The 15,295-nt window shown below is 43.7% G+C and overlaps 1 long non-coding RNA gene across 1 annotated transcript in view; it reads left to right on the top strand.

Annotated features, from left to right (window-relative positions):
* LOC119400885 (uncharacterized) overlaps nt 1-15,295 on the top strand; it is a 52,962-nt gene that overhangs the window by 22,529 nt on the left and 15,138 nt on the right. Inside the window, exon 2 of the long non-coding RNA XR_005185298.1 lies at nt 540-700. This is a non-coding gene — a long non-coding RNA (uncharacterized LOC119400885). The remainder of the gene's footprint in view (nt 1-539; nt 701-15,295) is intronic.

The raw sequence follows: 15,295 nt of genomic DNA on the forward strand, positions 1-15,295 counted from the left end.
GTCAATACAAGCTTCTAAGTTTCCTGAGTTGCCTCTCTGTGACTTCAACAATGCCATCTAATCACCCCACGCGCAGGAAACAATATTTCCTTTTGCCTTTAACTTTGACTAGACTTAGTTTAACTCTATTCAACCGGTAGTCCACGTGCCACGCCCAATATTTTTATAATCATCTTCAGGATCTTCACTTTCGAAGATAATTAGGAATGCATCTCCTTTATGACTGTGCTATCGCTCCTTTCGGCACTGCGCGTAATTATTACAACCCTGTCGGACACCCATAACAAAAAGCGCTCTAGGTTTATTCTTCCATATTATGGCCTATAAATATCGCTTTGTATTCGCACTGTTCTTAGACACGCTGCAGAGTGTTTCTTGCGGTATTATGATAACATGAATCATAGGAGTTTGTACTTTTCGTAAGCTTTCCTAATTTGCCACGCGTTTATCGCCCTTTTCTTCAAAACCTATGCGAAATCAATGAATTACTGGAGGTATTAACGGGATTAATAATTTTCCTGTTCTCTACACCCTTCTAGGTTCGTCGTAAAGGGGGTAAATTGGATGCGAAGAATAAAGATAAGGGTTCCTGGCGGAATGGAACCTAGACACCCAGCGTGGTAATCAAGTATTGTACTACAAGGCCACGATACTGCTTGAAGCTGCTTCGTTAGGAGAGCCTATGCAGGCGTCATGACGGGTGAGGAATCATGTTAAGATATGTAATGTTGCGTGGTAGACAGTATAGAATCACACAAGACGTCTTATCATTGGAATTGCGTAGCGAGTGGGTGGTTGAAAACTGCCCACCTATTACAAAATGCTAAGAATGAAATCATCATGAACCGAAGCATCAACAAATTGGGCACCTGCATATGTGCGCGTATTGCTTTACAGAAGCGTCGAAGATACCTCGCGAAATGGTGATAAGTTCCGCGCCTTGCGCAGGACAGACGCACCAGCTAATGATCCAAAGGGCACAGGTTACCGGCCCAACGCGTTTCTAAAGATTGTCTAAACTGTTTCGGCGTCTCATTATTAGAATTCACCATGTGATTACAACGCATTTGTTTAGCGTCATAGGTCATAAAGCCATAACTCAAGATTTATAAATATATACTTGCGAATGCAGATCTGATGTGAATACCTCATTCGTCGCTCAATCGCTACCGCAGTAGATGGTTAGCCTGGAATGCATTGTTTTACCTCAAAACACTACGTGGGTGCTTCGTCAGGCGGAAGGGTTTTACTTCAAGATCCACATTATTACTTGGCCTAGGAAACTGAGCGTCCGCATACGTCTTTAATGAGTAGGCATCACGTCGCAAGTATGCGTAGTGGCGAGTGTTTGCGTCCCTGCACGTCATAGAAAAGCGGTAACGCATAGCTCACGCGCAGCTGGGCGTTGGCGTTCGACTGTGACGTCAGCGAATGCAGGCTACGGTGCACGCGTCACAATTTTCGAAACAGCCTGTTTATTACCTTCTATTGCTGAGCGTGGCATTTTACGGCACGGAGCGGAGGCGGAGACAAACAGGGCCCGCCTGGCATCGCAAAGTCAGGGAAGCGTCTAATTTTAGAAGTCCGGTAAATATTCCATATTTTGATAGCCTCCTGAAAGGGCTTAGACTGATAATGATTTGGGAAGCAGAACACCTCGACTTTTATTGAGAGGATTCAGAAGTACGCAAAAAGCAAGGGCAAGAGAAGTGAACGTTAATGGTCCTTCTTTATTCAGATGTTGAGTTAGCTTGCCGTAGATTTATATTTTGGTATTTGTTTGTTGCAGATTATTTGTGGTATTTTACCTAAACAACACTACCTTTTGATGCCAGTTGCAAGTGAAAGTTTGTCCGCTTCATATTATGAATGTATTCCGACAACAATAAGGAAGTGCTAAGGAATATATTTCTTTGCTTTTGCTTTATTGCTTAGGCGATTGAACATTTTTTTGCGCTTTTTAAAGGGACACTAACATCGAACACTAAATCAATCTAGAGGGAGATATATATAGTAGGAAGAAGCATTCTCGCTGAAGCCACAGGAATATTTGCAAATGGAAGATGATTTTCGTTCCATCCTTCTCTCATTATTGCCAAATAGGTTCTGTAGGTTCTTGAAAGCGTTACTTACTATGGCCGAAGCAATATTAGGAAGCAGTCAATGTGCGCAACGGATACCTAGCTTACTCAAGTCTCTTCTGAAACCACCAGCCCTTCCTTTGCAAATTTTTCAAATATCAATGAAGGAAGGCATTGTTCAGCATCCGTAGCAGAGACGAATTGTTGCATATCACTACACACGTAGCAAACTTGTGTATTTGACAGCCATGGGCCTTTCATTTCTCCAAACGCGTTTTCTAGAACGTCATTTTATTTGCTTTTCCGTTTCTTGCTTTTTTGCACTTCAAAGTGTATCTCAGGACTGCTGGACAGGCGTCCCGTATTCTTATTTATAAAGAAGAATATCTTGTTATAAAGCCGCACAATTCTGTCCCTGTCATACTCCCGTTTTTGTAACCTTCATTTGTATTGTCACTTATTTGTCTTCACAGATCCTACTCAACATTGAAAGAGGAAATGAAACTTCAGCACCATATATTTTAAGTTCGATGCCAAGGATCTTAATGTGCAGGAGCCATGGAAAGAAACGCGAGCAGTGCGGCATCTACGTTCTCTGATGTTTCCCATTTCTTTACAAGCGGTTGTAGCCTGGATGGTAATAAATAGCTACTAGAGTCATCCATAATAAATCGAGGACCACTCTAGCATTTTTTAAATGCCACCAAGGTCAGGGGGCGATGACAACAGCGCGCCGCGCTGTTCGCGTTTCTTTCCATCGCCCCTGTATTTTCTTTGGCATTATTGCCGCATGGGCGCGACAAGATTTTCCTAAGCTTCCTATGTTAATACGCTGACTCGCATTGAAAATAGAAAAGTTCATTTTTTATGTTAAAGACCTTCTCAGACACCGTCAAAATCTGTGACGTCATGGTGAGCTAATGCGGAAATCTGAAAGTGGCTTCGCCACTCCTATCTCATTGGCACGTTTTCTCGCTTACCGAGCGTCTTCTCGTTTGAAGAGTGGTGACTTAAGGATGACGAAAATCTAGTTTATTGATAAGTAAGAAATCGACTTTTTCTCTTCAAGTGCTCGTTTAATACCGAACCATATTATAACTGTTCTACTTCGATAAGTATTCCTCAAGCCTGATGGCATTTTCATGGAGCGGCAGATTGTCTAATTAGCACGCGTTTCAATGTACTAGCTATAGCACTAAAATACATACATGTTCTACACTATTTGCCTGTTCGCTTTAAGTGAAGGTTAAGCACTTGCCGTAATGGCTATATGCCATGGCTCACAAATTAAGAATAATTTTTGAGCAGACGAAACCTTGGTAAAAATAAAGTAGACTGACGTAATTATACCCGCATGGCGAAGGTCGCTATAGAGAACTGAAATCCCATCTCTTAGTTTCTGCAACTCGTTTTGAGATTCCTGGCTGCCTCTCCAAAAAACGAAATGTTATACAAAGTGTAACGTCATGGCAGTTGGCGCATATATTAACGAAATCATTGCGGCGGAAAATAAGAACAAGGAAAATGAAATACGAGAGAAGACTGGATAGGGCGACCACAATGGGCCCTAAGAGACCAATTAAGGCATTTGCGCCCAGTTGACACCCACATGTTCAAATGGTTCATTCTTAAGGTACGTTTTCACGAAATAATTAGCAGGACATTGATCATTCACTAATGCCGAGTGATTTAGTGCTGACCCTCGATGCATAGCGGTTCGCCCAAGTCTCAAGAGGCTCTTGCGGATGAACAGGGCTAACAAACACAGTAAACTTTCAAAAAAAAAAAAAAAGAAACACAGCAGTTAACGGGCTTTTTATACGAAAAAAAAAATGTACCGGATGACGGGGAGAAAAATATTAAAGCCTGTACTGAACGCACCAGTGACTCGTAAATTACGGTGAAGGCGGAAGTGCATCCTTGCGCGAATTGCTTAAAAAATAGATTCTGGACTTTTACGGCGAAAATTCGCGATCTGCTTACGTGGCACGCCGTTACGCAAAGCTACGAAAAATTTTCCAACAGCACAATTTTTTCACGCGTCCTCTTTCTTTCTTTCTTTCTTTCTTTCTTTCTTTCTTTCTTTCTTTCTTTCTTTCTTCCTTTCTTTCTTTCTTTCTTTCTTTCTTTCTTTCTCTCTCTCTTTCTTTCTTTCTTTCTTTCTTTCTTTCTTTCAGCCTTTCTTCCTTTCTTTTTCTCATTTCTACTTGGCGCCTTCATTGAAATTCAATATTCATGACCAGCAAGCCAGGGTTTGATTTAATTTATTGATTTCCATCTACATACACGTGTACAAAACAGTGGTATGGGGAGGTAGATGAGGCAAAAAGCCGAACGAATGCGGCTTGAGAAAACCTCACCCCCTATAGAACAGAATGGCTGCATATGGTAGAGCACATATTGCGCATTCTATAATATACTGATGCAGTGACCATAAATAATGACACTTATGCCATGCAAAGAAAAAAAAACAAAGACAACATTCGCACAAGGGATTTCACTACTCAAACAAGGCGGCAATTAAATCAATTATATTCGCTTCATGACACACTATAGAGAGGGGAAAGCATGCATTGAACTTCGAAGTTTGGAAACTGCTAAATCCTGTAAATCACAGTCCGCTCTATCGTATCAATTCATCAGTCTTGGGATCATCATCGTCATCATCATTAGCCAGTCTACGCCTACTGCAGGGCAAAGGCCTCTCCTATGTTCTGCCAATCAACCCGGTCCTGTGCTTTCTGCTGCCACGTTATACCTACAAACTTCTTAATCTCATCTACCCACCTAATTTTCTGTCTCCGCCTCACGCGTTTGCCATCTCTTGGAATCCAGTCAGTTGCCCTTAATGACCACCGGTTGTCCTGCCGACGTGCTACGTGCCCGGCCCATATCCATTTCTTCTTGATTTCAACTATGATATCCCTAACCCCCGTTTGTTCCCTGACCCACTCTGCTCTCTTCCTGTCTCTTAAGGTTACACCTATCATTTTTCTTTCCATCGCTCGCTGCGTCGTCCTCAATTTAAGCCTTGGGAATTTAAGTCTTGGGATAATATGACATAAGCTCCCAAGGTGAGTTGAGACGCGCAATAACATAGTGCTTAAGCTAATTAGGCTATCAGTGCACCACATACTAAATTCACTGCCTATCGTTAGGATAAGGTAGTTTTTCAAGTATTCACTTATTGTTCTGAGTTCACTATCGCGCTCGTTCCACTGCTCGAACACTGCACACGCTCTCGGGCACTCAGCTTCAACCCATGACAAGGGGCGCGGTGGGGCGGGACGGGCACAAGAGATCACTGCATTACGAAACGCAGCCATGGAACAAAACACGAGCCGGTGTATACGGGGGGTTCCCGCGCGGTCATCCACAAAACGCGGAAGGCGTGTTCTAGCACGTGCCTCTTATGTAGGGACCCCACTCTGCATTGATGGCCTTGCACTTCGTCCTGTTCTTTCCATTCCCCCTCCCCCCACTCGCACATTCAAGGGCGGTCACACGCTGCCACCTTCAAACGTCCCCCCCTCTCTGACAAACAAGGTGTCCTTCTCTCTTTCCTCTCTCACGTTCTCGCCTTTGGACATCCCCATCGAACGTTGCGAAACGAGCCAGAAGCCTCTCTTCCTCATAATGTCCCTGCTTGCTCCCGTATACTCATATAGGCAGTGGTGCAGTCAATAAACAGGATAGATGCAAAGGTGCTCCAGCAAACCTATCTCCTTTTCTCTCATTGAAGTGCTTCTCTCATCCTCTTTCTCTTTCCTTCCTTTCTCACCCCTATCTATCTATCTATCTATCTATCTATCTATCTATCTATCTATCTATCTATCTATCTATCTATCTATCTATCTATCTATCTATCTATCTATCTATCTATCTATCTATCTATCTATCTATCTATCTGTTTTCACGGATGTCGAATGGTGTGCAATTGAAGATGCAGGTGAAGAGAAAGAAGGAAGAAGTACACTCGCTGCACCGATTAAGAGGCAGGTCCAACCAACGCTTTCGCAAGTGGCGGCTGCTGCCCAGTGACTAACAAACCTTGCCTGTACCTCTCAATGTACTTGACTCCCTCTTCTGTGAAGAGTCTGATCTCGCCACTTTGATTTGTTCTTGGTACCTTTCCACGTGAGCGCTGTAATTATGCTTGCCGGCCGACGCTGTCGCATCATTGTTTCACTGCCGGTTCCATGTAATTACAGGGAGTCTCGTTTCATTATTGTACTTTCACGAAATCGATGCTCCCGCGGAAGCAAGCAATTTCGTGTCACGTTGGCATTCCCTAGCGTGCTTGAGTAGGTGAAAACCAAACTTCAGTGACGGAGGACCGCGTTAAGCGGGTCACTTCTCGAGCACTCTGTAATCCAGCGCAGAGGCGGCGCCCAAATTACCGCCGACACCCGTGTTGTCAGACGACATTGTCGCTTGGTCTAAGGCTGGCCGATCACGGAGGCAGTGCAAAACCAGCTGAGGCGCATAAAGCTTGCAATACCTCCGATGCTTGAGGCAGTAAGAAAACCACGTTAGGCCCTAGGAACACCTCGGAGGGGGGCTAGGCAGGATCAATACATCGAATCAGGAGAAAAAGAAGAAGATGGCTTTCGCCTTCCAGTCGTTTTAGGTGAATACATAACGGACCCTGTGAGTTTTTATTCCGTTGTTTATTGCGACAGACGATATATGGACACTCGAGGCGCATTTGTGGCGCTAAAGTGGTTGCTTGGGCGAGTTGGTACGACATATCGGAGGGAAACAGCGCGAAAGACGAAAGACCAGGCAGAGAAGGACGCAAACAACAGCGCTGACTTACAACAAAATTTTATTCGTCAGTTTTTGTTAGTTGGTTAGTTTCTTAGTTTTAGTTTGTTAGGTGTTAGTTGTTAGTTAGTTTGTTAGTTAGATTGTTCGTTTTTGTATCTTCGGCTTGTCATATTTGCTTTCTTCTTTCGGTTTTCAACTGCGCAGGTATATAATGCGTGGTTTGACGAATGAAATTTTGTTGTAAGCCGGCGCTGTTGTTTGTGTCCTTCTCTGCCTGGTCCTTCGTCTTTCGCGATGTTTCCCTGCAATAGCATTTCTGCCGTCGCCATAATGTTCCGTATGAAGTCCATGAGAATACCTCGCGCGTCGCGTGTTCTATATGCAAGTGAAAGCATCAGGTCGCAGGCGGGCTCGGCTGAAGCAGATATGGAACATGCCGGCCGCCTCTGCCAGGCAAATGAGCATGATGGGGTGCTGATGGTGGGGCGGCTGCGTCATTTTGGCAGTGACTGAGAATTTGTAACTTTTTTCTTGAAAAAAAAAAATGTAGCGGGCCCAAAGAAAATCTGAACTCTGTTCACTTGACGGAGTTTAGGCAAGCCCATCGTGTTCACGACGGGTTTGCTTAATGCCCCTCCTTACAAGACATTCAGCAAGACAGTGTATATGTTACATAGAAAAGAATAGAAACACTCAATGTGCGCAATCATGATAACAATACCACAAGGCTGTACGAGTTATTTTGCGTTTCTACTTTAATAGGTCTCCAGTTTTTAATAAGTTTTGGCTTTTATTCTTAGTCGCACGTTGTGTGTAGAAACCATGGCTTCTACGTTCTTCCATCCGGGTCATCCAGTGCTCATTCATGTGTTGTTAGCTCGCAGGAAAGTCACCAAAGACAGAAACCGCGGACTTGTTTGCATGTCCTGGACGAAATACGTTGCGCAGAAACAGCGAAAGAAAACTCACGGTAAACAACTTACGCAAGTACCAACTTCTAAACATAAACCTTGTCGCACGATATTTATCGCGATAAATGTGCCGTGGAGCGATAACATAATAGCGTTAAACCCAAGTGCCTAAAGCAAAATAAAAAATAAAAAGAGGCTCATTGAATAACCGTGCCCGGCAGAACAGCTCATCTGTCCATCACCCACGCACGTACAAGTACGCTGACCATCGGACTAGAGAAATGATCGAGGCCCAGTGTTGACGGTCCACGCGTTAGAGTGTGACCTATTGGTTCGTCGAACGAGGGAATTGCGTTAAGTCTCGCATGCGTGGGTGTTGGTGGCGGATGAACTGTGTGTCCTGGCAAGTACCGTCATGGACATTTCCTGCATGCTTATTTTTGGCATACACCCACCATTCCATCCGACCCTTTCCCCCCACCCCCTAACTCCTTGCTTTATAATACGGTGTGGTGGCCGATGAACTGTCTCCTGACAAGTTCTTTTATGAACATTTCCAGCATGTTTATTTTTCGTATACCCCCCCCCCCCCCCCCCATTCGATCCCACCCTCAACCCTAGCTTTGTAAGACTGCGTGGTTGTTAATGTCCCGCCAAGTACTGTCATGGATATTTCCTGAACGTTTACTTTCGGTGTTACCCCCAACCCCCGCTTCACAGGACTGCGCTGCATATTTTCTTCCGCACAAATACTGTGTGACCACGAATAAAGTCATCGTGGGAAGCTCGCGTTATTTTCGCTTTCCCAGTCCCCCTCTGTCTAGGTTATTGTTTTCGCGCTATGAACATTGATGATATTCATGGAAAAAGTGCGGAAAAATAAACGAGACGAGGCGAGACAAACAGCCGCGATATTCGTTTGTCTGTCGTCCCACGTTTTCGCGAAGCTTCAAGTTAGGCAATGTCGCTTCTACTTAAATGTCTGTTTACATCCTCTATTCAGTCACGTGCACTGCGAAAAGCTAGCACAAAAAAATTATAGAAAAACATCGATCAATTATCGCATGCTGCCTCTGTATTTTCTAAGGTAATTCAAGGTCCAAAAATCGAACACAATCATAACTATCATACAGTAAGTCATGAGCACTTCGAGGCCATGAATGTTCTGGGGTGTTTTAGTGCCTGTGAGCGATTCGCTTCGTTTTACTTTTCACTTATCGCGTTATAGGCGCTATAGCATGCCTATTTCATATTCAGATATAACATACTTCTCCGAATAAAGAGAAGCAGGACGCATGGTTGTTCTCAGTAGCAGACAGATCTCGGTATATTATACAAACCTACACGAACCACGCGATCTTTCGATTTCATTCGACACATTTCGAGTAATTCCTGCGGTTTCACGTGTCTTAATCAAGATGTAATTATGAGGAACGCCGAACAGGGAGTATCCGGCTTTACTTCGAACACTTTGGGTTCTTCAACGCGCACATCAATATAACATAGAATACCATAGAGCTGGGCTAGTTGGTAAGTATTAATTCTTAAAAGACAGGGCGTGCAAACACAGACACAAGAAGGAAGTCAAGAAAGCATTTATGGTGTCTTGACTTCTTTCTTGTGTCCGTGTTTGCACGCGCTGTCATTTCGAATGAATACCTAAATATGAGCACACGGATGTTGTTCGATTTGGCCTCTAAAGAAATGCAGCCGCCATGGCAGGGAATCGTGGCCACGACCAGCAGGTTAGCATCGCAGCACTTCGGCCGCTGAATTTGCTGGCGGGTTTATACTCGCTTGGCTGAAAAGTTACGGAGAGAAAAAAACCAAAAATAATTAGGCGCAGCAAGGGGTGACCAATACACACCTTTTTTTAGGGGCGAAGCACCTCTTAGTCTAACCATGTCACGTCTCCGTTGTCCGGCGTAACCACCCTTGCAAACTGCCCACTCCTTCGTCTTTGCAAACATCCCACTACGACCCATCACCGATCCTTTGCAAACTGCCCACTACCTCGTCTTTGCAAACATCCCACTACGATCCATCACCGATCCATTACTTGACCGACCATAAAGCCGTTATAATGAAGGGGGAACGGAAGCTACCACTTACGATTAACAACATTTCTTGTATAAATATATCCAGTGTTTGTCACGTCTTTGATGATGTACTGGGCTATCGCTTTCATTACTGCTGGGCGAAACCACTCAAGATTTCACGGTGTAACCATGATTGCTTCAAGAGCTTCGCCCAAGCACTTCATCATTCACCCGTGCATATGCTGCGAACTTTTTTTTTAATGTTATTAACCATTCCAATGCAACGCTACAGGCATAGGTGCACTCAGGGTTCCCCAAATAGGAGGGGAATGATTGAGGAACCGGGGCGCCAGAACGCAATGCGAAGACGAGGTATTAAGGAAGAGTCCCACCCCTCCCCCCGTCTCCCCCTTTGCGAACGTCTATGGCTACAGTACAGACAACGGGTATGGTTCCTATAGATGAAATTTCACACGAAAGCGACTGTAAAGTAAGCCTAATACACGATGCGTGGAATTTATTGGCCGGACTTTATGTGGCCGTTACGTAAACAGAGCATGCACATCGGACAAAAAACGCGCGCTTTTCGCTCGATGAATATCGCTTACTTAATCCACCTTACACATCCTGCAATTTCAATACGTCAAAGATGATTGTCGCCCCCCCTCCCCTCCCGCCTTCTAACCTATATATAACTACCTGGGACTATATCTGAGGCAAAACTTACATAAAAGGCTAACTTCCAATTTGATATGACACGGAGAATGCGTGAGCAGTGGTATTTCTTTTTCATTAAGTTTCGTAACGCTCCTGTGTGACCTATATTGCTGTTCGTTTTTTGTTTGCCTAGAGTTTGTTTCTTACACGTTCGTGCGCCCTGAGCGTTGTTTTCTGACCCAGAAAGCTCAAGCGGCGTCCGAGACCGAACCGCAGGAGCGTGACCGGAGGCGGCCACGAGCCAGATTGAACCATAACGCAGCGCATGCGCGCGTGATTTGCCGCGTTGTTCAGTCACGCGTGATGCCTATATAAGCAGCCAGGTCCCCACTCGCGTTTAGCGTTTCTAAATATTCTCCCCCCGCTAAATTGGCTCGGCATTACCACCGGCACGCGGTCCTATACTAGCTTGGCTAAAAGGTTAGGAAGAGAGCGAAGTGCTGGGTCGCGTGTTCTGGCTGCCGGCGCGCTGCTGCGGGAACACGCGAGCCAGCGGCGTGCGCGTTCGTAAACACAAGGCTAATCGATGGGCCTCTTTTTCCGCTTCACCCTCTCCTACTTTTTCGCCTTTCATATAGCGATGTATAACGGGCCGGGACGTGCTCTTTGGACAAGATGTTAATTTTACATATGAACCCGCTATGAATGTTCATGACAATTAATTATTATTATTATTATTATTATTATTATTATTATTATTATTATTATTATTATTATTATTATTATTATTATTATTTCAATGAACATAGTTTTCTTGCTGGTCGCTCAACTACCGTAAACCTTGCTAGTTTCATGACGCAGATCTCCACACCTATTTCTCAGAGAGGACAGTTTGACGTAATCTACTGTGACCTGAGCAAGGCTTTTGACGTAGTCAGCCACTCACTGATTATGGTTCAACTTGCGAACTTTGACGTTGACTTGTCGGTTGTGAATCTCCTGCAGAGCTATCTGCTCAATAGATATTATGTAGCCGTAAATGGCCAAACCTCTTCTTTGTATAAAGTGACTAGTGGGGCCCCTCAAGGGTCGGTATTAGGCCCACTCCTATTTTTTAACTTACTTTAATGATGTTTATTTTGCCATTCGTAATTCTTCTTTCCTCTTGTATGCCGATGACATCAAGATATTTAAGGAAATTCATTCAGTTAACGAGTGTCGCTTGCTGCAGTCAGATTTGTGTTCTTTTTCCGAATGGTGCAACGGCAATAACCTTTCCCTGAATACCTCAAAGACAAAATTCATGTCTATCACTCGCAAAACATCTAGCGTGTCATTTCAATACTCTGTCAATTCTGTGTCGTTATGCAAGGTTTATGAAATCAGTGATCTTGGTGTTGTTGTTGACAGCGCGTTAAACTTTTCTTCTCACGTTAAGCGTGCTGCTATGCGGGGCCTTCGTTCTCTCGGATGTGTTTGTAGAATATCTCGAGAATTCAGGTCTCCCATGGCCCTACACAAATTGTACACGGCAATATGTCTTCCGCAACTTGAGTATGCGTCCGTGATATGGAATGGCATTGCTCAATCCAGCGGTAATACCACTGAACGAGTCCAGAAAAAATTCCTCAGCATGTATAACCATCGCTTCGCTAGAAATGACTCTAGATCTCGTTCAACTACTGCTGGATTATTATCATTGCCATCACCTCACTGCCGACGAAATCGTTCCGATCCATGATTTCTTTACAAGCTAGTTCACGGTATCATATCCTGCCCTGTACTTCTCAATTGTGTTGATATTCGAATTCCGGGAAAGTTAACCAGAGAGAACAGACCGTTTCTTTTACCCGCCTGCTTCTTCCAAGACTCTACCTTTCACAGAATGCAAAGTCTCTATAATGTTAATTTTCTTGATCTTGACGTTTTTCATAGTCCACAATCATTGTTTTTATCCAAGCTTTGCACTGCCTTGACATAGTATGGCAAAATGTGCAAAATCTTCCCTTCTCCGTCTTTACGCAAAGTTGCATGCAATATTATTTTTCACTCCCCTTCAGTGTTTCTCGTGTTGTCTTATTTCACTCATCTCCCTTTGTGTTCATTTCTTTCTGTCCGCGCGTTTTCGCTCTTTTTATTTGTATTTTATTCTGAAGACTGATTTGTATTGTTTATTTTTATTGTTTTGTTCTTGCGTGCGTCTGCACAAAGGCCTTACGGTTGTTCCTGGGCACGTTAAATAAATAAATGATTCGTTGATTATTATTATAATTATTATTATTATTATTATTATTATTATTATTATTATTATTATTATTATTATTAGTAGTAGTAGTAGTAGTAGTAGCAGTAGTAGTAGTAGTAGTAGTATTGTGATGGTGATCAGAAGGAGCACAATTGCTGTCAAGAGAGAAGTGGTCAAAATAAATGCGGCGTCCATCACCATACGGCATGCTTCAGAATCAGGTCGGTCTTGACATTGGCTCGTAAAACAGGAAATGTAGAATGAATTTTTTTTTATTTGGATACCCTAAGGGCCCGGTGGGCATTACATAGGGGGGATTAATTGGAAGTGAAAGATACAGTCAAAATTCAGGCATACAGTCACGGCCGCTCGATCTCCCCCCTTTGGTGCGGCCTGCCGATTCGTCTCCCGAACAAAAGAGCGCGCGCGAAAGGAGAAGTTGACTGACTGGCCACGACGGGAGGTGAGGGCGCTGCACATCGGCGAAGTAATCGCCTTTGCACCTGCTTGCGCTGCTGCGCGCGAAGGTCTAACCCCACTAATCCTGCCTCTTTTGTGACAGTCGTATCGTGCGGTAAGCATCGGATGCAATTTTGTTTTTCTGGACGGCTCTTTGGTTTAAAAGTCCGAGCTCACTATCAAAAAGCTACTGAGTCCATTCTTGGCCAACTGGGCTGGAGATATTAGCAGCTCGCTAGAAAACATGCTCAAACTTTCTTGGAAACCACTTTCCCGCAAAGTCCTCCACTTCTGAAATCCTGTAACAATTAAGTAATAAATCATGCGTATCTGAGACTATTTACGAATATTTGTCCGAATCATGTTATACTATTGATTTATGTCAGGGAAATAAATACGGCACGACGCTCAAATAAATTCGCTCGTGCCTTTATAAATAAAATACACATTAAACCTCGGTTGACACTGAAGACACTACGTCTTAATCATCCACAATAACATTATTAATACAATGCTGGGGCCTTCAGAAAATGCTTCAGCTCTTCTCCTTAGCTAGTTTTTATGCCGCGCCATTTCGGATTACTTCTCCTTCTTCAAGGGATAGATCTGTGCCCAATATAATTTTGCATTGCTCGTCATTTGTCACGTGTTGTTATTCTTTGTGATTTTTTAGGTAAATATCTTCGTATTCTGTACAGTAAACTCAGTTGGAAGTTAGCGCTCACCTTCGTCTGTATCTTTGTCATTTAGTTCTCAGTTCGTGCTATAGCATTCATCATGACATACCAACTAGCCCAAGCGGCCTTCCTTCTAAACCAATATCTTCATTTCAGTTGTCTTCTATTTGAAATGTACTGTCTTGGAGCGAAAGAAGGACATGATACTGTAGCGCGAAACTAAAAAAAAAAAAAACACTAAGAGGCAGAAAGTAGGAAAGTCGGCCTCTTACTCACTATATTCGAGTTTTGCCCAACAGCTTCATGTCCTTGAGTCATTACCAACTCGCCCAAGAAAAACTAAATGTGGAACGGACGCACTATAGCAAAGAACACAAATGAAATAGGTTGGATGCTTCCATGTTGGTTGTTTTGGTCACGATTGTTGACGCATCGCTGGTTTAATGGATCTGGCTCAGTTTGATTCAAACAGATGCAGGATTTGGCTTATTCTTTATTCTAAACAGCCTTTTTGAGTTCTCGTTACGATCAGGAATTGCCCCATTTCGATTACAATTGTTTAAAAATGGAAAATGCTTAGGCTCGCTTTACGCTCCCGTGAAATTTAGCCCAGTTTTGGTTTCTGGAGCTGGCTCCTTTAGAAAAAAAAAACGCCGTACATATACACACAAAATATTATGCCTTAAAATCTATGTCGCAATAAAGAAAAAGAAGACAAGGACAAGCGTTACTCATAACTGTTTATTAGCAGGACAGGCCGGGTTCCTCATATATATCCATTCATCACGCATGCGCATACAGGAATAAAGTAACACGTCTACATTAGAGACGGTTGCGTATACATTCAAATTAGGAGTTCAGCAAAGTGAGCCGTCCATCGCTTTGCCGGACCCATAGTTTGAATATATGCGCCAACGCCTATGGTGTATACGCGTTATTTTATTCTTGTATGCGCATGCGGGACGAAAGAATATATATCAGGAACCCTTTCCTGGTAATAAACAGTTGGGGGGAGTAACGCTTGTCTTCGTCATCTTTCCTGTGTTCGTCCTTTTATTCATTCGCTAATATGCCTCAGCCAGTCATCTACCTCTACTCCAGCTAAAGTGAGTAAGCTTGTTAATGAGAGCTTCTCAAGCGAAGCATGAGAAAACACTGAGCAGAACCACATGAAACTGCCCGCGCAGATAGCTCACTGTGGCTGAAGGGTGCTTTGGGAGAAACCCCCGCGTCGCCGATAGCGAGCGCCATAGCCGTCGCAGCGGGTTGAAAGGGAACTAGCGCTTTCACAGGCGGAGAGGAGTACTCGGCGGGCCGCACCAAAGGGGGAAGATCGAGCGGCCGTGATACAGTAATTGAAAAGGTAATATTATTAATACAATGCGAAAACGTCTAATTTGGAGGTGAGAGATACAGTTACAATTGAGGCATACAGTAATTGAAAAGGTAATACTAT

Source organism: Rhipicephalus sanguineus, chromosome 7, assembly GCF_013339695.2.
Source record: "Rhipicephalus sanguineus isolate Rsan-2018 chromosome 7, BIME_Rsan_1.4, whole genome shotgun sequence".
Lineage (NCBI taxonomy): Eukaryota > Metazoa > Arthropoda > Arachnida > Ixodida > Ixodidae > Rhipicephalus > Rhipicephalus sanguineus.